Raw genomic sequence first — 22,898 nt, 5'->3', positions numbered from 1 at the left:
TGTCCTCCCCCCTGCCCTCCTAGACCTTCCAGCTGAACATTCCGTCTCGTCTATAATTTGAACTAATTCCCATATGGAACCTTTTTATTTGGAAACATGGCAGAAAACATCAAGAAACACCTGCTACTTTGGTTCTGGAAACTTGACCGGCAAATAGAACTTTTACCCCGACATCCTGACAGTGAGTGCTGGGGCGGGATGAGGTCAGACAGCATCTCATTCCTTGCAGATGCCCTGCCTCCCTCTGCTTCCCCTTGCTGGACCAGGCCTGCCTCGGTGCTGTCTTTGGGAATCCCCAAGAACAACCCTTCCTCCCTCTTTTTACAAAAAAAAAAAAAAATGAGAGAGTACTGGGGAGGTTACTGTACCACATTGGTAAGCTGGAGGAATTTTCAGGGGCAGAGACCCATTGAGAACCAGCCAGGAGGGGTAGCCCTGAGTCAAGGACTTCACACGTGGCCAAGCCTGATGGGGTCACATTAAACATGTGCCCAGGATGGGGCACCTTCCTGCTCAAAATGGAAAATGGGCTCACATGGTTTACAATGTCTCATTTGTGCAGCATCATTACAAAGTAAGTTTACAATTAAGTAAATTATCTAGGTAATTAAGATTTGCCCATCTACAAAGAGAAGGGGGTATAGTAGGGGAATATATGTTCATCAGACACACAAGTCTCAGATGCATCAGAATAATGTCCTCAGTGGTTTCTGGAGAGGTAGCCAGACTGAGCATCTTATTCTCTGCTCTCCGTCTTCCCCAATGGGGAACCCAATGGATTTCTTACCAATATAGAGCAAGTAGAAAACAAGGATGAAAATTTTCATCATTTGGTTAAATAAAAGCTATCTCTATGATAAACTGATCTCTCTCTCTCTCTCTCTCTCTCTCTCTTTCAGAGAAATAGGAATCGAGGGGAAATACCTAACCTGGATAAAGAACATCTACAAGAACCCTACAGATTGTCTTCTACTTCATGATAGAAGACCAAATGTTTCTCCCTCAGATCTAGAACAAGGCAGGAATGCCCCCTCACCACTTTCATTCAGTACAGAGCTGGGAGTCCCAGCCACTGTAATAAGGCAAGAGAAGGAAATGGAAGGCATACAGATTGGCAGAGAAGAAAGGAGCCTGCCCCTATTCAGAGACGGCATTACATCCACAGAAAACCCAAGGAATCTGCAAATGACTTCTACAGCTAATAAGTGAGGCCAGCAAGTTCCAGGAGAAAAGATACACATTCAAAAATCAATGGTCTCTCTCCAGGCTAGCAGTGAGTCCGTGTAAAGCTACAGTACCACTTATGATTGCTCAAAAAAATTAAATATTTATGAGTCAATCTAACAAAACATGCATGGGACTTGGATGCAGAAAAGGCGTAGCATGTTCTTGGACTGGAAGGCTCAAGATCGTGAAGATGTCAAATTGTCCCCAAATTGATGTAAGGTTTTTACACAATTCCTATCAAAATTCCAGCAAGATTTTTTTTGTAGATGTGAGCAAGATTATTCTAAAATTTATATGAAAATGTAAATGAACTGGAATAGCCAAAAACTTTTTTTTTTTTTTTTTGTAAAAGTAGACTAAAGTGGAAAAATCGGTCTACTGGTTTCAGGACGTATTACATGACGACAGTAACCAAGACTGTGTGGCACTGGCACAGAGACAGAGGCACAGATCAGAGCAGAGAGCCCAGAAATAGACCCACGCAAATGTGCCTAGCTCGTGTTGGACAAAGGCACAAACGCAACTGAGCGGGGGAAGGGTGGCCTTTCCTAAAGAGGGTGCCAGAACAATCGGATGTTCATCTGCAGAGAAACAAACGTCAACCTGATTCCCTCCCTGGAGACAAAAGTGGACCCTGGACTCACATGTGAACTGTTAGACTATGAAATCTGAGGGAAAGTACGGGAGATCTTGAGGATCTGAGCCAGGGCAAAGTGTTCTTAGAGTTAACACCAAAAGCATCATAAAAACAAAACAAAAAATAATAAACATAAATGGAAAACGTGTGCAAGACTCTGTGAATAGATGAAAAGAAAAGCCATAGTAAGGGAGAAAATACTCACAAACCACCCATCCGACAAAGGACTGGTACCTCCAGTGTGCCCCCAGGGGTGTGGGAGAAGCCTGGGACCACGGTCAGTAATACTTCACTCCATATTTGAAAGTTACTGAGAGAGCAGGTCTCAAAGGAAGCCACAGAAAAAGAAATCAAGGGATTGTTTCCATTTGCAAGTTCACCCAAAAACAATTACGATACTTAGGAATAAACCTAACTACAGAGGTAAAGTATCTGTACTCTGAAAACTACAAATCACTCATGAAAGAAATTGAAGAGGACACAAAGAAATGGAAAAACATTCTATGCTCATGGGTTGGAAGAACAAACATTATTAAAATGCCTATATTATCAGAAGCAATCCACACATTCAATGCAATGCCTACCAGAATACCACCACCTTTTCCCACAGAGACAGAACAAACAATCTTAAAATTTGTATGGAAACACAGAAGACCCCAAATGGCCAAAACAATTCTGAAAGAAAAAAAAAATGGAGGCATCACGATTCTGAATTTTAAGCTCTATTACGAAGCTGTAGTCATCAGGACAGCATGGTTCTGGCACAAAAAGAGACACAGAGATCAGTGGAACAGAGTAGAGAGCCCAGAAATGGACCCTCAACTGTATGGCCAACTAACCTTTGACAAAGCAGGAAAGAGTGTCCAATGGAAAAAACACAGTCTCTTTGACAAATGTTGGGAAAATTGGACGGCCACATGCAGAAGAATGAAACTGGACCACTTTCTTATACCATCCACAAAAATAAGTTAAAAATGAAAGACCCAAATGTGAGACAGGAAACCATCAATATCCTAGAGAAGAAAATAGGGAGAAATCTCTTTGACTTCGGTCATAGCTCCTTTTCACTAGACATGTTGCCAGCCAGAGGCAAAGGAAACAAAAGCAAAAATGAACTATTGGGATTTCATCAAGACAAAAATCTTCTGCACTGCAAAGGAAACAGTCAACAAAGCTAAAGGCAGCCTATGGAATAGGAGAAGATGTTTGTAAGCCACATATCTGATAAAGGGCTAGTATCCAAAATCAATAAAAAACTTATCAAACTCAACACCCAAAAAATAAATATCCCAGTTAAAAAGTGGGCAGAAGAAATGAAAACATCCAGATGACTAACAGACACATGAGAAAGTGCTTCACATCACTCGGCATCAGGGAAATACAAATCAAAACTACAATGAGGTACCACCTCACACCAGTCAGAATGGCTAAAATTAGCAAGTCAGGGAATGACAGATGTTGGAGAGGATGCAGAGAAAGGGGAACCTCCTACACTGTTGGTGGGAATGCAAGCTTGTGAAACCACTCTGGAAAACAGTATGGAGGTTCCTCAAAAAGTTGAAAATAGAGCTACCCTATGACCCAGAAATCGCACTACTGGGTATTTACCCAAAGGATACAAAAAACATGATTCGAAGGGGCACACACCCCAATGTTTATAACAGCATTGTCGACATTATGGAGAGAGCCCAAATGTCCACCAGCTGATGAATGGATAAAGATGTGGTGCATACATACAACGGAATATTACTCCGTCATCGGAAAAATGAAAGAGTGCCATTTATAACGACACGGATGGAGCTAGATTGTGTTGTGCTAAGTGAAATAAGTCAAAGAAAGACAAATACCATATGATCTCACTCATATGCAGAGTGTAAGAAAGAAAACAGATGAACATATGGGAAGAGAGAGAAGAAAAAAAGAGAGAGGGAAACAAACCCTAAAAGACTCTAAATGATAGAGAACAAACAGGATTGATGGAGGGACATGGGTTAGATGGGTTAGATGGGGATGGGTTAGGTGGGGGAATGGGCATGAAGGAGGCATTTGTTGTGATGAGCATGGGTTGTTGTATGTAAGTGATGAGTCATCGAATTCTACTCCAGAAACCAATACTACACTGTATGTTAGCTAACTAGAATTTAAATTTTAAACAATAACATATTCAATATGACACCATTTTGATTATAGTTACCAAGGGTATTTTGTGATATTAAAAAAACACAAGAACATGAAATGTTAGTATTTTTAAAAGGTTTCATGGTAGGGGACACCTGGGTGGCTCAGTCATTACGCATCTGGCTTCAGCTCAGGTCATGACCTCAGCCCCACTGAGAGCTGAATTGGGATCAAGCCCCCTTCTCAGCGGGAACTTTGCTTCTCCCTCTCTCTCTCTGCCCGCCTCCACTCTTACTCATGTTCTGTCTTGTTCTCTCTCTCTCTCAAATAAGTAAATAAAATCTAAAAAAAAGGGGGGGTTCATGGCATAATAAAAGAAAAAGTGCAAAAATAATAATAATAATAATAAACTAAAAACTAATCATGCAACCACCATACAACCCAGCAATTGCACTCCTGGGCTTTCATCACAGAGAACTGCAAAGATACATTCACACAAAACCCCGGGGCACAAATGTAGCAGCTTTAGTCATAATAATTCCAAATTGGAAACAACCTTGTGTCCAGTGGATGTCCTTCCGTGGTTAAAGACCGGTGGCCCGTCCACACCGTGGGATAAACTTGGCAATGAGAAGGAGCTAATGATACATAGCAACACCTCAATGAATCTTCAGAGAATTGTGCTAAGTGAAAAAAGTCAACCCCAAGAAGTTACACACTACATGATTCGTTTATGTGACCTCCCCAAAGTGACAGAATTATAGAGATGGAGGACAGATGAGTGGGCACAAGGGTCAAGAAGTCGATGGGGCAATAGCCACACTATGGAGAGAACCTGGATGTCCACCAACAGACGAAGGGATAAAGGAGATGTGGTATATACACAATGGAATACTATGCAGCCATCAAAAGAAATGAAATCTTGCCATTTGCGACGACGTGGATGGAACTAGAGGGTATCATGCTTAGCGAAATAAGTCAATCGGAGAAAGACAACTATCCTATGATCTCCCTGATATGAGGGAGAGGAGATGCAACATGGGGGGCTAAGGGGGTAGGAGAAGAGTAAATGAAACAAGATGGGATTGGGAGGGAGACAAACCATAAGTGACTCTTAATCTCACAAAACAAACTGAGGGTTGATGGGGGGAGGGGTCGGGAGAGGGGGTGGGGTTATGGATATTGGGAAGGGTGTGTGCAATGGGGAGTGCTGTGAAGTGTGTAAACCTGGCGAATCACAGACCTGTACCCCTGGGGCTAGTAATACATTATATATTAATTAAAAAAAAGAAAACGAAGTCGGTGGGGCAGGAGGGAAGCGGATTTGGCAATGCAAGCATCCCATGCTGATGGAAATGTTCTGAGTCTTGGCCACATCAGGGACAGCTCCCTGGTTGTGTTATGCCCTGTAGTTTTGTAAGGGGTCACCGCTGGGGGAATTGGGTCAAGGGTACACAAGACCTCTGTATGATGTCTGTATTCTCTCTTAAACAAAAATTTTGATTGAAACAAAAAGGTTGGGTGGCACAGTGATGGAAAAGCTTCAGAGTTCTTGATGTTCAGAAGTGGGCAGAGTGTCTTCCAGGTGAGCTCCTGGCAGTAACGGGGCCATGTTCTCTAAGGCAATACTGTGGACCCAACCTGGGATCCCCATTTAAGCATGGCCTTAGGACTGAAAGCTAAGCTCTCACCAATCCCCCTGCTGGGCTGTGGCTTAATACAGTTAGTAAAACAATGAAGGCCATGCATGGAGTGCCCTTGAGACTGGGCACAGAGAGTAGCGGGCGCAAGTTCTCTGGCCAGAGGGCAGGACGGAGACCGTGAACGTAAGAGCAGGAGGGGCAGTTACGAATGTGTAGGGAGAGAATTTCCAACTTAGGTCAAATAGGAGTTCTGAAAGCAAAGAAGAGATTGTGAAGAAGAAATATTTGAAAAAGGAATGGTTGGAAATTTCCAAAATCGAGAAAGACTAATGCTCACGTCAAAAATGCACTCGGAAAACAAAGGAGCTTGAAGTTGGTTCACGCCGATGGCCACCACCACGAGACTATAAAACACCAACAGTAAAGAATAAACGTGGTGTGGATGATACACAACACCCCACATACTATGCCGAATAGAGCATAAACGTAGAATCTAGAATGTCGTACAGCAAAAGGATGAGGGAGAAAACAGATTATTACCAAACAGAACAATAATAGTCCAGGAGCAAATAATCAGCCACAAAAGGCACCAGAAGACCATGATCTGTAGCTTCAAAATCCTGAGGGAAATGACCCTTCACCTTGAATTTCTATCCTAGAGAATCCGGCTCTATCATGCACGCGGGCCCATCGCTGGCGAATCTGGGAGATGCGTCCCTTCCATGTGGGGTGGCCCCGGGCCCTCAGCCATGGCACCCAGGGGCCACTGGGAGCGTGGGCCCACCCTGCTCCAGCCAGGTCACCAGCCAGAGCCCAGGCGACTCGCTGATTGGCCCAACCAGGCATCGTGAAGACCAGACCTCATGCTGGGAGGGTGCCTATCCTCAGAGGCCGTCAGCGTTGGGATGCAGAGTCTCATTTCTTCTGTTTCCTCTTCCCAGCTCCCCTTCCTGGTGCTTGCTAACTTCAGGTGTATGAGATGAGTCACCGCAGAACTGCCTATGACTGTCCAACAGCAGCGACGTGAGCTCAGGGCAGCCGAACTCGGGGCAGCGTCACCATGGAGCGACGGTGACCACAGAGGTGACGCCTGACTGCTGACGTTCTGCTCTGCAGGCCTGCCTTGGACGCTTTCTGGGGTGGTGGTGGTTGTTCAAACACCCCGAGTCTAGTTGGAGGACTATTTCCTTGGCCAGATTTCCCCTATGTTGTTGTTTTGCTCTGGATGGACGTTTAAGGCAGTGGTTGGCTTATCTTGACTTGCTATCAAAAGTTTGGACTTGAACACAAAATCATGAAAGTTTCCTAGGGAGCCGTCCTGACCTAGAGGCCCGAAAAATGACGGTAAGCATCAGGAGTTTTAAGGGGCATTAACATTCAACACTGTCCACTAATCTTCTGATTCAAGGTTAAATCAGGCAAGTAAGGAGCATGGAAAGCTCTGATCCTTAGAACTCTTGTCCCTAAGAAGAAGAAACTAGGTAACACCCGAAACACCTGTTAACACAAAAATGTTGCAAATGACCAAGCATAGGAGCCACCATCTGCATTACTGTGCGGTGGGAGGCCGTTGGGTGGGAATTCTCTACCGTAGCAAGTGGGAGAAGAACCCTCTCCTCCTTCCAATCCCAGAAAAACGTTTTATTGTTTTATAATTTTGTATTATGTTATGTTAGTCACCCTTCCCCTTGGGCCTCCTGGCCCTCCCACAAAACCCCTGGCTTCTCGTTATTTTCGCAGCCCAGCCTCGAGCCCAGGGCTTTTATTTCTTAATTTGGTCCAAGGCGAAGACACTTGCCGTGCTACTACTCCCCCCGCCCCAGATATTTTAATTTGGGTAACTGGGGCATTAAAGAGGGCACGTGATGTGATGAGCACTGAGTGATAAACTCAACGAATGAATTATTGTACATTGTACCAAAAACTAATGAAGTACTATACCTTGGCTTACTGAATTCAAATAAAATAAATAAATATATAGTCAATATTATTAAAAAAGAGAACACAGAGCAAAAACAAAGGAATGAGTCACTAATGGTGAAATTTTAAGACTCAATAGGTGATCTTTTAGAAGACGTTCCTTTCCCACCATCCCGATGCTATTCCCAGTGGATGAAGCTGTCTCCCCATGACATGCCAGGGTCTGAGGCTTATGTTAACAGAGAGAACACTTCTGTCTCTGCGACATCCTGAACCAGGGATTGCTGTCCACCCCCAGGGCACGGTTGTATCTATCACTCATTCCTTCTCTGGTAGCAAACCGCTGAGGGACCTACCAGCTGTCTCAGCACGAGGGCCGCGGCTCCTACGAAGTTCTGCCTTCCTGCTGCAGTGGCTGAGGTCGCCACCACCGTCACGCATGCCTCTGACCCTGCCCCACTCACAGTGACGTGGTCATCCCAGTGCCTGGATTTGTACATCCTGAGAGAACTTTCCTGGGGTCTTCTCAGTGGGTCTCACTGGACCCTCTGAAATACTGGGAGGTAAGCAGGAAAGACTTTCTCGTCCCCTTTCTGCAAATGAGAAGTGGGGCCCAGAGGCTATGACCTGCCCAAGGTCACACAGCTCAATGACGCTCCTCGCTGGGTTTAAACCAGTGCTCGTTCCCATCGCTGGGCCAACGTTGCGCACCTCCCACTGGTTTCTCTAAATTAAAATAATGGCTAAATCAAGGTCCTGGCTTTTGGAAATTGATACTAGAGGCAAAACTTCTGGTTGTTGAGGTACAACCAAGGCACACTCGTGATGAAGAAGCTTTGCCAAGATTCCCCCCAAAATAGAAGACGTGCCATCCGGTCCCAGAGGCTCACTACAATGCTCATGGCCTCATGGGCAGATAGGAGTACGGAGGGAGAAGGGTGGATGCATTTACTGACCTACCATGTTTAAAACAAAAACAGATTTTCTAGAAATCAGATATTTTATTTTTTTAATTTAATTTTATTTTTTCGGTGTTCCAGAATTCATTGTTTATGCACCACACCCAGTGCTCCATGCAATCCGTGCCCTCCTTGATACCCACCACCAGGCTCACCCAACCCCCACCCTCTTCCTCTCTAAAACCCTCAGTTTGTTTCTCAGAGTCCACAGTCTCTCATGGTTTGTCTCCCCCTCCAATTTCCCGAAATCAGATATTTTAAAATCAGATGTCACTAAGGTAGCCAGCTGAAAAGAGGGGAGTTCAGAAGATGGCTGGTGAACATTTCTATGCATTCGTTAAGGTACGACCCCCACACTGGGCCAAGTTGCAGGTGTGGGGATCCGGGATTAGACGGCACGGTCCCTGCCAGCCTGGAGATGGCCAATGCCAGTGCTGTCCCCACAGTATGGGGGCGCAGAGGGGTCAGAACCCAGACCGAGTGGTGGGCAGCAGAGAGCATGCAGGCAGCCCGGTGCTAAGACCAGCTGCCAGCAACGCCCTGGCCCGGGCGGCCCAGGAAGAGGCTGAAGCCGCACAAGGAGACCAGATGTGGAGGGGGGCAAGGTGGGGACTGAGAGGACGTCAAGGGGGTGGGGAGATCTCAGGAGTGGGGGTGCTGGTGGCGAGCCAAAGCTACAAACAGGTGTGGCTCCTCTATGGGGACCTTGCTTGGTTTTCGAGGAAATTACCTGCCATTCTGGGAGCAGGTTCCTTCCAACCTGCTCTCCGAGCATCATGGTGGGCACAGGGGCTCTGACTTCCGAACGCCTCCAGGCTACTGCATGGAGGGTAAGGGCTGATGACAAGTGCTTCCAGCGGTGCTCACGGGAAAGAGACCCTTTGCTGAAATGCCTGTTGGCAAGATTCCCGTTTTGGTCCCCAAGTAGTGGCTGGGAGGGTGAGGCTCTGACTACATGTCGGGGAGGCTCCCTGGCTCAGGACGAATTCTAGAAGGAAACGGGGCACAGTGAGGTAGGGGTGGTCTAGGAGTGGGGCTGAGGCCCTTCCGATCACACTGGAAACCCCAGGTGGCCCCTGCAGCTCACCAGCCGCTGCCTGTTACCCTTGGCATAACCGACAGTGCTGGTCCCTGGTGACGCACGCTGTCACGTTTCCGTGTTTTATCCACAGACGCCCCCACTGTCTGGGCCCTGCAGGAGGTTCATCTCCACCAGCAACGCTTGTCAGATGGATAAATCCCGGCCAGTTGGGCCGCTGGGTTCAGACGGTTCAAAGCCAGGCCTGTGTCTCCCTATGCACACAGCCGTGCCGTCAGGGAGCCCTTGGGCCCCATGGTCTACACACTAGCCTGTGTGGAGTTCCCAGAGCGCACCTGTGAGAGGGAAGGGAGCAGAGCGCACCTGTGGCAAGTGCTTCTCTGGGGTCCTCTTCTCACGCACCCACCCTTGTGGTCCTCTAGCCCCACTCCCCATCAGAGCAGAAGTGGTTTGGGATAGAGGTGGGATAAGCCAGCAGGACTCAGGCCCAAACAGGTGCTTGAGGTCCACCTGCCTTTGCTTCTCGGCAAGGACCTGAGTTGGACCATGGCTCTGGGTTGCCATGGAAGCAGAGGCCCCCATGGCAAGGAGGGAGCATGCTTGTCTTTTCTCAAATGGGGAGAGCTGCAGAGGACAAGAGCCACCAAAGGAGAAGCAAGCTGGGGCTGGGGGCAACAGCCACACACACCAGGGACGACTGAGTCACCCAAACACGAGCTGTGCCTGCAGCAGCCTTCCTCCTCTGTAGAGCCCGCTTCCAGCGGTGCGGCCCTGGGACAAGCCGATGGTGAGGCCAAGGGAATCAGCCAAGGACCCAGAGGCAAGTTGCAGCCAGACATGGGGAAAACGTGGCTCAGACAGGCGGTGACCTTGCTGACGCCTCTGCCTCTGGTGACAATGAGGCTAACGTGGGCAGGGCGGGGAGCGTGTCCTTCCGGGAGGGGACCCGGGTTCAGACTGGGGCACTGCCTCTCCACCCCCGCAGCCACGGCCCACGGTCCCTGCGTCACCAGGGAACAAGACCCCTTGAGAAATCGCAGAGCCACCCACATTCTGGGGGATGGATGAGGACTTGGACGGACGCCGCCACGTCCCAGAGACCTCCTCCGCTGCCCTTCAGCGTACAGACGCCCCGAACTTGTGTGTGTGGTTTGGGCTTCACTGTGGAATCCTGGGGTGCACGGTCAGGCTCCATGACCCACGGGAAGCTCCCGGAGAGCAGAGCCCCCGCCTCCGTCCACCCAGTGCAGTGCTGACCGCGCACGGGTCAGGGCTTGAAGTGCACCGCCAGAGGGAGGAACAGAGGCGCAGAGGAAGCTCCCTGCCCCCGGGGTGCACTTAGCAGCGGGAACCCTCCCCAGACAATAGGGCCCATCGTGGAGCACAATGACTCAAGACTGCCCTGAGCCTCCCTGCTGAGACCAGGAGCCCCCCAGTTCGGTGCCATTCCTTCTACTTCCGCCTGTCCACCATCTGGTTTGTCTACAGCTCTCTTCTGCACGTGTTCGAGAGATGAGCGGAGATCATGGCTGCAACCATCAGTCCTGCTCAGGATGCTGCCTCCTCCCTCCCCCCCGGGGCTTACACTCCAGCCCCGCAGCGTTCCCGCCTGCGCTTAACCTGACCCATCCTGTCTCTGTCGGACCCCAAATGTCCGCGGGCATCCCTGCCACAGGCTTGCTCCGGCATCCAGGGGGACTTCTCGGCTGCCCAGAGCTGCTGAGGTCCTGGGGAGAGACCCCCAAACCAGCTCCTCTGTTGCTCAGCGGGACGGTAGTCTGGCAGGATGGTTTACACAGGTCCTCTGAGAGCTTCCACTGGGACGAGCCCTGGGTCTTCCTCCCCTGTCTCACAGCCTCAACTTGTGTTTCCTGAGGTCTCTTCCCAAATGCCATCTACTCCATCCTTCCTCTGGGTCCGCTCTGCGGGGACTGAGCTGAGACAGCTTCCCCTGGCCAGTGACCCCTTTGCCCATGGCCAGCAACACGCGCGCATCGCAGGAATCAGAGGTCCTTGGGAAGGTTTCTCCAGGGGCGCTCGGCTCACCAGCGTTATTTACGATCGGCATGGTTGGGGGGCCTACCGGCCGCACGTATGGGTCTAGACTGTGTGACGTCATTGCTCTGAACCAAGCTCCCTCCCTGCTTCTGTCCTCAGATCCCCGCTGCGCCCACCCCAGCGCGATGCGGTGTCACCATGCGGAGAAGCCCATCTAGGTGTCGCTCTCCACAGCCAGAATCCACCTGAGAGAGTAACAAGAGCTGGGCCAGGCGAGGAACCCGGTGGTCCCTCCAGACCTTCCCGCCGATGTCTGTTGGGTTTGGCTTCTCCCTGCATCCCAGCACCTCCTCCCCTAAATGAATCGGCATCCAGGACGCCACGGCAGCATGGACCGAGATGGCGGGGTGCCGTTTACTGGAGAGGGCCCGTGTCCGCCACACCTGCTCACACAAATAATGACAAATTTAACTGGCTAAGCCGGGTGGAGCTGGTCTCTGAGACCACAAACTCCTCAACTTGCTTCCATACACAGTCCGGCTGCATTTCCTCCACTTGATGAAAATAACTGTGCACCAGAGGCAAAAATCTCACGAGAGACAGAACAGGCCTAAGCACCGCTTCCTCTTTCAAAGCCGGACCCTTTCCCGGAGACAGAAGACGTCCCTATACATTCGCCACGTCTCCGCAAAGAGGAGTCGGGGTGGAGTGGACACGGCGCGAAGCAGACGGCTGCCGGCGCCTTGGCACCCGGTTCTGGACGCGGGATGTGGTCACAACCGTCGCGTCTTCCCTGAGGTGGACAGACGGGTCCACACTGACACGTTTCGGGTCTGACTGGCTTGTCTGTGCAGTAGAGGCCGGTGGCCGCCTCGGCCAGGCATCTGGCAGTCACACCAAGGACAGAGAATGGACACAGTAAGCAAGGAGGTCCTGAGCTGCAGGGAAGGTGAGTGGAGAGACAGGGAGAGCCAGGTAGGTTCCAGTGCCAGGGCAGGACACGTGCCGAGTGTCCCCCAGAGTGGGATGTGGACAGGGGGGACATCAGAGGAACGTGGATCCTGGCTCTCATTAGGAGGCATTCCCGCAGCTGGGACTAGAAATGGAATTATGAGACCAGGCAGGGGCACCCAAACCAGCCTCTGCCTCCACGTGCATTGGGCTGTGGGATGCAGCTAGATGACCCTGTGCAACCCCCTTCCGCTCTGAAGGGACTGGACTTTGTTGGGGCCACTACCCAAAATCCGACCCCCACTGACCTTATTAGCTACTCCTTAGCATCTCCTTCAACTCAAGGGCTTGGGAAGGGATTGTATATTTTGTTTTTAGTGGTTCTTCAGTAATTTGAAAATTCAAAGTCATAGGTCTATCATAATTTTTTAGAATTTCCTTTGATTTTCCCAGGATCACATACAAATCCTCTTGAAATCTTTTAAAAAAAAAAGAATAGGACTTATGGTTTTCTAAAGCTCAGATTTACAGAATTATATTTTTTAATACGTCCATGATGGAACCTTATGTAAGAGTTGCACTTGCTGAGTTTGCTTTGGAATTTAAATACATTTTGAATTCATGACATGGTATTCTTGTCAAAAGGAATTGTAGAGAAAGGGTTTGGGGTGGAGGTTCCGTTACATGTTTTCTAATGCTCGCAGCCCTTGGTGGAAGAGTCTAGCAACGGGAATAAGATGTTCGGCTCACCGCTGTAGCTCGGCCCTCGTGGCTGACCATGAAGATGAACCATGTAAGACTAGAGGTTGGAAAGGAAGATCCAGGTGTCTGGACTTTATCTGACACAAAATAGTCTACTTGTCTTTCGATATTGTCTCTTATCTGGAGTAGACACAAGAAAAATGGAGGAACCGGGCTAATTAGTTGCTTAGATTATTGGTTTTCTATTAATGGAAATTCTACTCTGTACACAAGATATTAGTCTTTATTTTCCAAGATGGAGAAGTCCTAGTCTGTGTGTCTTGAAATAGACAAATGGAAAATCACGACCATTTCTGGTTACGCATTTGTAGGCGACATCTCCCAGCTTTGCACCGCTGGCTGCTGAGTGACCAGACGAACCACAAACGCCGGCCTGCCATTCTTTCTGGACACCCTTTCATCTCTGGCTCTTACAGGACTGACCTTGGGCCCTGTGCCCTTCTGTTCTAGAGAAGGCCTGATACCGGTCATCACTCTGAGTATGAATCATTGCGCTCCCCTTTGTAGAGGATTCACTGGTTGTGTCTTTGGTCGTGTTGTGGAGAAGACTCCGTTGGAAAAATTCAGGCACCAGAGAGCAAAATGGGAGAGGCATTCGTTTTAGGATGCAAGGATGAGCGTGGATGTCCCTGAAATCACACTGTCTTTTTGCAAATCTGCTGCAGTGACTCCCTGTTAAGGCCTTCCCAGCATTCCAATAATACTCTCTATTTCCTGCTGGCCGAGCGTCCAACCCCCAACTGCAAGGTCACTGTTTTGAAGTTGAGTTTCATCTCTGCTTTGATGAATGGATGTATTTGAATGAACGGGATGTTCTGTCCCACTGCTGAAGATAAAGTGTACAGAGAGCATTTTAAAGGGCTGTAGAGCAGACCCTACCAACAGAGACATTTCCTTTGCTTTAATTGTGGCTATTTTAATGCATATTGGTGGTTGAGATCTATAAAGACTCCATGAGATAATGCAATTGTGTTTTTTAAAAAAAACTTTCCAGCTTTATAAATTGGAGAAATTAATCAAATTAAAACAGTCTTGAGAAAGCTCTCAGTGGGATTCCATCCAAGTGGTCTACAAGTTCTTGGCCTCTTAGATGGCAGAATGCCCGAAGCCCTTCCTAGCTTGAGTCCTCGCGGCTGCAGAACAGCCTCCGCCCCCAGGTTCCACAGAGTGGCCGCGGTGACTTCTCAGGAGGTGACTGGTAATTGCAGTAATATTAATAAGGCTAATTTGAATAAATTCAAGATTGAAGAGCAGCTGTGTTAACATTAAACCGTCTTTTGATAATAGGTTTGTCTTTTAGAAACAGGCAGAAGTTGTAAACCCATGAAAAGAATTTGATTTCCCTTACCGGTATTACAGAGAATGAAATGATGCATTGTCTTGGTGCATTTCTTTTATTGCTCATAAAGTTAAAGGTATTTTTTAGGCCTTTGTTGACCGTGTTGTTTTGTGTGCATGAATTGCCTTTTATGTCTTTTGATTCTTAATGACTCATGATGTCCTTTATATATGAAGGCTCTTAAACTTTTGTCATTATGCTTCATTTATTTAAGCAGTTTAGCTTGTTGTGCTTTCCTTTTCCAAGATGAAAATACAATTGTCTTCGGGACCATAAAAATCGTACATTTCCATTGCAAAAAAAGGGGGATTCAAACATACAGGAAAACACAAAGAAGAAGACAAAAATCATCCACTATTAGTTTATATGTTGGTGAATATTTTTCCAGATACTTTTGTGTGAGTTAGAATTTTATGCAAAGGCATTATTGTATGTGTTTTGTGCTGGAACTTTTTGTTCACAGAAGTATATGCCACAGTTCCACTAGTCAGTGATGGTGAGATAGACCCACATGATCAACTCGGGCTTTACATGTCACTCTTTCAACATGATAGTAAATTAACGGTTTGTAGGATTTAGTGTGTGCTATTTGTGTGTGTGTGGTTAATTTTTGAGCATTTGCAATCTACCAAGAATTGAGCTAATACTGAAAGTATCATATTATTTAATCCTACGTTTCGTCCCATTTTATGTATTTAAAAAAGATTAAATTGCTTGCTTGAGGATAAAGCTAGTCGATGCAATTTTCTTTTTTTTTCTTGTTTTCACTTGCAATGATTTTTCAAAAAAAATATTTTATTTATTTATTTATTTAGAAAGAGGTGAGCAAGGGAGAGAGCAGAGGGATCTGGGGAGAGAATCTTCAGTAGACTCTGCGCTGAGCACAGAGCCTGACACGGAGCTCGACCCCACAACACCAAGAGCATGACCTGAGCTGAAATCAAGAGCTGGACACTTAACCAATGGAGTCATCCAGGTGTCCCTTACTCGCCATATTGTTTAAGCCTTCTTTCCTTCCTTCCTTCCTTCCTTCCTTCTTTCCTTCCTTCCTTCCTTCTATCCTTCCTTCCTCCCTCCCTCCCCTCCCTCCCTCCCTCCCTCCCTCCCCTCCCCTCCTCATTTTGTGTCTGCCTGTCATGGTCTTAGAATGCAACTTGTATACTTCCTGCTCTTGCAGGTTTGAGATTTTATTTATGGCAAACTATTTGATACATTTTAGCCGATTGTCTATGTTTATTTTCTCTGAGTCATGAATTCCTATATTACATCATTCTTAATTTATTTCTTCCTTCTTTCTGTACCTTTCTTTAAAACTTGCTTCGTCAACTGGTCTACGTGTCTGTTTTTACGCCAGCACCGTGCTGTCTTGGTGATCACAGCTTTGTAGTAAAGCTTGAAATCAGGTAATGAGATGCCCCCAGTTTTATTTTTGTTTTTCAACATTTCCTTAGCGATTCGGGGTCTCTTCTGGTTCCATACAAATTTCTGGATTATTTGCTCCAGTTCTTTGAAAAATACCAGTGGAATTTTGATCGGAATGACATTAAAAGTATAGATGGCTCTAGGCAGTATAGACATCTTAACGATGTTTATTCTTCCGATCCAAGAGCATGGAATGGTCTTCCATCTTTTTGTGTCTTCTTCAATTTCTTTCATAGACCAGTGGGACAGAGTAGAGAGCCCAGATATGGACCCTCAACTCTATGGTCAAATAATCTTTGACAAAACAGGAAAAAATATACAGTGGAAAAAAGACAGTCTCTTCAATAAATGGTGTTGGGAAAACTGGGCAGCTATATGTAGAAGAATGAATCTCGACCATTCTCTTACACCGTCCACAAAGATAAACTCAAAATGGATAAAAGACCTCAACGTGAGACAGGAATCCATCAGAATCCTAGAGGAGAACATAGGCAGTAACCTCTTCAATATCAGCCACAGCAACTTCTTTCAAGATATGTCTCCAAAGGCAAAGGAAACAAAAGCGAAGATGAACTTTTGGGACTTCATCAAGATCAAAAGCTTCTGCAGAGCAAAGGAAACAGTCAACAAAACAAAGAGGCAACCCATGGAATGGGAGAAGATATTTGCAAATGACAGTACAGACAAAAGGTTGATATCCAGGATCTATAAAGAACTCCTCAAACTCAACACACACAAAACAGATAATCATGTCAAAAAATGGGCAGAAGACATGAACAGACACTTCTCCAATGAAGACATACAAATGGCTATCAGACACATGAAAAAATGTTCATCATCACTAGCCATCAGGGAGATTCAAATTAAAACCACATTGAGATACCACCTTCCACCAGTTAGAATGGCCAAAATTAGCAAGACAGGAAACAACATGTGTTGGAGGGGATGTGGAGAAAGGGGAGCCCTCTTACACTGTTGGTGGGAATGCAAGTTGGTGCAGCCACTTTGGAGAACAGTGTGGAGATTCCTCAAGAAATTAAAAATGGAGCTTCCCTATGACCCTGCCATTGCACTACTGTGTATTTACCCCAAAGATACAGATGGAGTGAAAAGAAGGGCCATCTGTACCCCAATGTTCATAGCAGCAATGGCCACGGTCGCCAAACTGTGGAAGGAATCAAGAGGCCCTTCAACGGACGAATGGATAAGGAAGATGTGGTCCATATACACTATGGAGTATTATGCCTCCATCAGAAAGGATGAATACCCAACTTTTGTAGCAACATGGACGGGACTGGAAGAGATTATGCTGAGTGAAATAAGTCAAGCAGAGAGAGTCAATTATCATATGGTTTCACTTATTTGTGGAGCATAAGGAATAACACGGAGGACAAGGGGAGTTAGAGAGGAGAAGGGAGTTGGGGGAAATTGGAAGGGGAGGTGAACCATGAGAGACTATGGACTCTGAAAAACAATCTGAGGGGTTTGAAGGGGCGGCGGTGGGAGGTTGGGGGAACCAGGTGGTGGGTATTGGGGAGGGCACGGACTGCATGGAGCACTGGGTGTGGTACAAAAACAAGGAATACTGTTACGCTAAAAAAAAAAAAAAAAAACTTGCTTCGTCAATCAAAGGCAGGTAGAAAGACTGAATGTTGGGTCTCCTACCACATTTTGTTTTTGTTTCTGGTGATGTCTCTTGAGTTGCTACAAGTTCATAACAATTACACATCTTTGTTGTGAACTGTACCCTTTAAAATGCAAAATCACTGTCTCTGTCTCTTTGCTGTGTCCGCTATCTGTGTGCATGACACCAGTTCTGTCGTCTCATTTCTGCTGCACCCAGTTCACCCTTTGAACCCCTTCCTGTCACTCGTTTCCTGTGCTTGTAAAGAGTGTGTAGTGAGTTTGGGTTTGCGACTTCATCTGCAAATTGTGGTTTAGCGGAAAGATAGGAGCTGCTCTGGGCGACAGTCCCCAGCATGCTGGCCTCGTAGAGAAGGAGCAGAACTCTGTGGAAAGTCGCCTGCGACCAGAAACTTGGATGCCAGCCCCATGACACCGGCGAGAAACCCAAGAGAGGGGCCAGGAATTCTAAAGTATGCAGCTTCGGAGCCCCACAGTCCAAGGGTCAGAATCTCTCCTAGAGTCGAAGAGCAGGTTCTGCTGGATTTCTGCCTCCCCTGAGTGCCGACTGTGACTTTCTTTGCAGGTTTTCCTCCCGACGCCACTGCAGCCAGCCTGGTGTGTGGGCAGCTCGGTCACCTGCCCGTTTGCCTACCAGTCACCTACTTGTCTTACCCGATCGTTCCAGGCCACCTCTATCCCGCGGGACCGTCTGCTGCACGCACATCACCACTACCAGCTCCCTAGAGCTGGTGACGATCTCATCCAGCAAGAGCGTGACCCCGAATCAAGAGCTCAGGAGAGTGGGGGCGGCTGGAGCCCCCAACAATGTGGGCGTCAAGCGGGTATCATACCCCGTGGCCTCGGGGCTTCCAAGGCAGAATGAGGTCTGGACCTGTAGCCTGGGTGTGGAATTCTCTGCAGCTTGGCCCTGGCGTCCCTCTGATGTCCTTTTGGTCCTCTCCGCTGCGATCCATCCAGGTGGCCCGTCTCGGAAGGTCAGACCCTCCGTGCACGTCCCCTCGCTTTGCCTCTGCAGGAGTCGCCCTCCGACGGCGGTGTTCCTGCTCGGGCTGTCAGCGCGGACGTCCCCTTTGTAGCGCTCCGATGGAAGCCGGCTACACGGAGCCTCCCCGCCCACACCGTCCGAAGGAGCCCCCACTCGCTTCCCGGTCCGTCCCCCTGCGCTAGTTCTCCGCGGAGATGTGCTGGCAATTTTCTTGTTCTTTTGCTCGTGGGCTCACTGACCCGCTCCTCTCAGACGGGACTGGGCCACGGCCCATGGGAGCCCATGGACGCCGGATTCAATCCAGGTTCAGCGCTTGCCCACACTGTGTTCCACAACCCAGGCCCCACTGCTTTGTGCTGATCCGTGCTCCCCAGATGGGAGAGAAAAAAGAATCTTCTCCTGCCTCGACTGGGAACTGACACGTGTCCCGTCCACTCCCGGTCGCTGGCCCGCCCTGCTCAGTCCCAGGAAGGGATGAGTGTTGCCCTTGGCTCCCAGCTCCCCTCACCATCGCCAGTACCTGCATGGTCCTTGGCACACCTTAGGGGTCAGACGATGCTGGCAGGGAGAAAGTAGCCAGGACCAGGTCTCCGTCAGGGAGCCTGCGGTCTGCTGAGAAACACGTGCGACGCGTGGGTAAGCCCAGGAGACTTCCCGACGGAGGCGGTGTGCTGCGAGCATAGGGATTGACCTGGGGGAGGGCGGGGGGTGGGGGGCAGACAGAGGCGCTGAGCTCTGAGCGGAGTCTCGTAAGAGGAGCAGTACCTCACCGGGGTGAACCAGGGCAGAGCTCGTTTGCAGGAGGGGGGAACGGTGGCAACAGGAGGAAGCCTGGTGCTCGGAGCTCTCGGAGTCCCACGTACTGAACCAGAGCAGACACTTCGGGAACCCCTGGGACACTGGACAAAGGGAGTCGACCTCCACAGAGGCGGCATGAGCGGCCCCTCGGGCAGCCGTGCCCGTGCACTTGTGCTGGGCACCAAGGCAGAGCCCTGAGGGAACTAAGGAAGAGCGTAGGACAAATCGCCAGGACTCCCGGTCTGCTGTGACAGGGAGTTTCCCTGCGTCCCAGGCAGGGAAAGCTGAGGAAGGAGCAGGCCACCTGCCTGCATTGGCGGTGTTCCCACAGTCCACCCGCAGGAGCTTCCCCAGACCCACAGCCACGCTGGCTTCCCGGCCGCGCACGCACCTGGGTAAGGAACTGGCCCTCAGGCTTCCAAACCTACAGCAGGAACGTCTCTACTCACTCGGCCCAACATTCCCAACATTTTCTAACACGGAATCAAGAGACACGCTCTTCCTCGACAGCCAGAGGTGCCGTATCCTTGAGTTTCCGCCACGTAAATTCTGGTTTATTTGCTTACAGTTAAGGCTTTGTGACTTTAACTTCAAACTCATCACTTGGAATTAAAATTGTCTGAGTATGGGAACTGCTGGGACCCATTCGGCAGATGGGCCGCGGGGCCGGACTCTCCTCTTACTCAAGTCATATGTAGAGCTGAGTGACCAGGATCCTGACCCAGTGTGGCCGGGATCCCGGGCCAGCGATGTCCCTGCCTGACCCGTCACATCCCATGAGCAGGGGTGCGGCAGCGGCAGCCTGTCCTCAGCCCCCGTGAAAGAGGGAAGGTGGAAGGGAGGGAAGAGGGAGGAACACAGGGAACCAGCCATCCTACAGTGGTCACATAGGACAGTCAAAGGCTGCGTAAAACCCCAAACTCTTTAGGTGAGAGATGTAAGATGGAGCCAAGGGGGTCATGTCCCCACTGAGATGCTCCCTGATGCCCACTAGCTTATGCTCGCTCCCTTTCAGCCAGTCCTGCTCCGTGAGAGCCACTGGGAAGGGTCTCCCAGGGAGGTCTCGGTGGGAACTGTCACCGGGATCCCCACCAAGTAGCAAAGACAAGGGTTAACTACATCCAAATCAGATCAGATCAATTAAACTTGACTTCTAACCCTAAAAAATATCCTGCTTTATCTGTCAACGTGCAGCATTAAAGGGGGCTGAGGGAGGAAAACCCAGAGGAGAGAAGGTGCACGTAAGCAGGTGAAGTCCTAACTCCATTCTCCGGAGGCCTTCCTGGATCCAGAGAGCTTCCTCCCCGTCGCGACCCCATGGCCTCTTCAGGGCACCATGCTCTCAATGTCATTTACCAGTTATCACGTCCTGGAGCCTAACTAAGACGCTGACTCTCTGAGGTAATTTACGACCAGAGTCCGGGGCCCATGGCCGGTGAGCAGCAGAGCCGAGAGCCGAACCCAGGACCGGAGATTCGTGTCCTGGGTTGAAGAGAAAAGCCCATCTCTGCTCCCATCTGGGCCACTGTCCGCCGGAAATATGCCCCGATTGCCCACATTCATGCAATATATGGATTTTTTTGAAATTGAAAGGTTTTCCTAAAACTTTCTCATTTTCTGAGCTCGTAAAAAGATAAAGCCTGAAGCCTTTTGATACAGCCACAGGTAAGTTTCCTCTCGGCGACTCTCCTTCTCTGATTTAATATCTCTTAAAGAAGGCCTTTTCGGGCTACAACATTTGCACCTGGCGGAATCACGGCTTTAACTTTCTTTGTAAAAAGAAGATCAAGAATTATTGCCAAAATATTCTTCTGTCCTCGGTCGTCTCTCTATTCTTCTGTCCTCGGTCGTCTCTCTATTCTTCTGTCCTCGGTCGTCTCTCTATTCTTCTGTCCTCGGTCGTCTCTCTATTCTTCTGTCCTCGGTCGTCTCTCTATTCTTCTGTCCTCGGTCGTCTCTCTATTCTTCTGTCCTCGGTCGTCTCTCTATTCTTCTGTCCTCGGTCGTCTCTCTATTCTTCTGTCCTCGGTCGTCTCTCTATTCTTCTGTCCTCGGTCGTCTCTCTATTCTTCTGTCCTCGGTCGTCTCTCTATTCTTCTGTCCTCGGTCGTCTCTCTATTCTTCTGTCCTCGGTTGTCTCTCTATTCTTCTGTCCTCGGTTGTCTCTCTATTCTTCTGTCCTCGGTCGTCTCTCTATTCTTCTGTCCTCGGTCGTCTCTCTATTCTTCTGTCCTCGGTTGCTTCTCTATTCTTCTGTCCTCGGTTGTCTCTCTATTCTTCTGTCCTCGGTTGTCTCTCTATTCTTCTGTCCTCGGTTGCTTCTCTATTCTTCTGTCCTCGGTTGTCTCTCTATTCTTCTGTCCTCGGTTGTCTCTCTATTCTTCTGTCCTCGGTTGTCTCTCTATTCTTCTGTCCTCGGTTGCTTCTCTATTCTTCTGTCCTCGGTTGTCTCTCTATTCTTCTGTCCTCGGTTGTCTCTCTATTCTTCTGTCCTCGGTTGCTTCTCTATTCTTCTGTCCTCGGTTGTCTCTCTATTCTTCTGTCCTCGGTTGTCTCTCTATTCTTCTGTCCTCGGTTGTCTCTCTATTCTTCTGTCCTCGGTTGCTTCTCTATTCTTCTGTCCTCGGTTGTCTCTCTATTCTTCTGTCCTCGGTTGTCTCTCTATTCTTCTGTCCTCGGTTGTCTCTCTATTCTTCTGTCCTCGGTTGTCTCTCTATTCTTCTGTCCTCGGTTGTCTCTCTATTCTTCTGTCCTCGGTTGTCTCTCTATTCTTCTGTCCTCGGTTGTCTCTCTATTCTTCTGTCCTCGGTTGTCTCTCTATTCTTCTGTCCTCGGTTGTCTCTCTATTCTTCTGTCCTCGGTTGTCTCTCTATTCTTCTGTCCTCGGTTGTCTCTCTATTCTTCTGTCCTCGGTTGTCTCTCTATTCTTCTGTCCTCGGTTGTTTCTCTATTCTTCTTTTCCTCGGTTGTCTCCAAAGCGGAATTGGCAGTCACATTCTCTACCTCCGCATTATCCTTAGATGATACTATTGTGTCTGCCCCAGAATTAAGGGCAGCGCTGTATCTGCCGCGCCTTTCTTGTGGTTGTCTGCAAGGGAGCCCCTGGCTTTGTACTAAGACAAGAGTCTCTCAAGCATTTATTAGGTAATGTTCGAAGGCACCAGAATCTTCTCTTTCATTCTGCTCACAACTGACACGCCGGATTCATTCTGCAGAGAGCAACCGGCCACAGACACAGACCCCGCGCGCACACTGTGGGACCATGACGCCAGCCCCTTCCCCAAAGGGTCGTGAGGAACTTGGAGGGTTCGCAGCACCGAAAGCACTGATGGAGAGGGGCTGCGGGTGTCCGACATACCGCTTGCAGACCACCTGCCGCTGCCTTCGATCCTCTCCGCCCCTGTGCTCTGGCCTGCCGGAGGGCGGTCACGGCTACACCGGTGGAAGGTGTTG

This window comes from Lutra lutra, chromosome 11 (assembly GCF_902655055.1).
Source record: "Lutra lutra chromosome 11, mLutLut1.2, whole genome shotgun sequence".
Lineage (NCBI taxonomy): Eukaryota > Metazoa > Chordata > Mammalia > Carnivora > Mustelidae > Lutra > Lutra lutra.
This window is presented reverse-complemented; position numbering follows the sequence as displayed.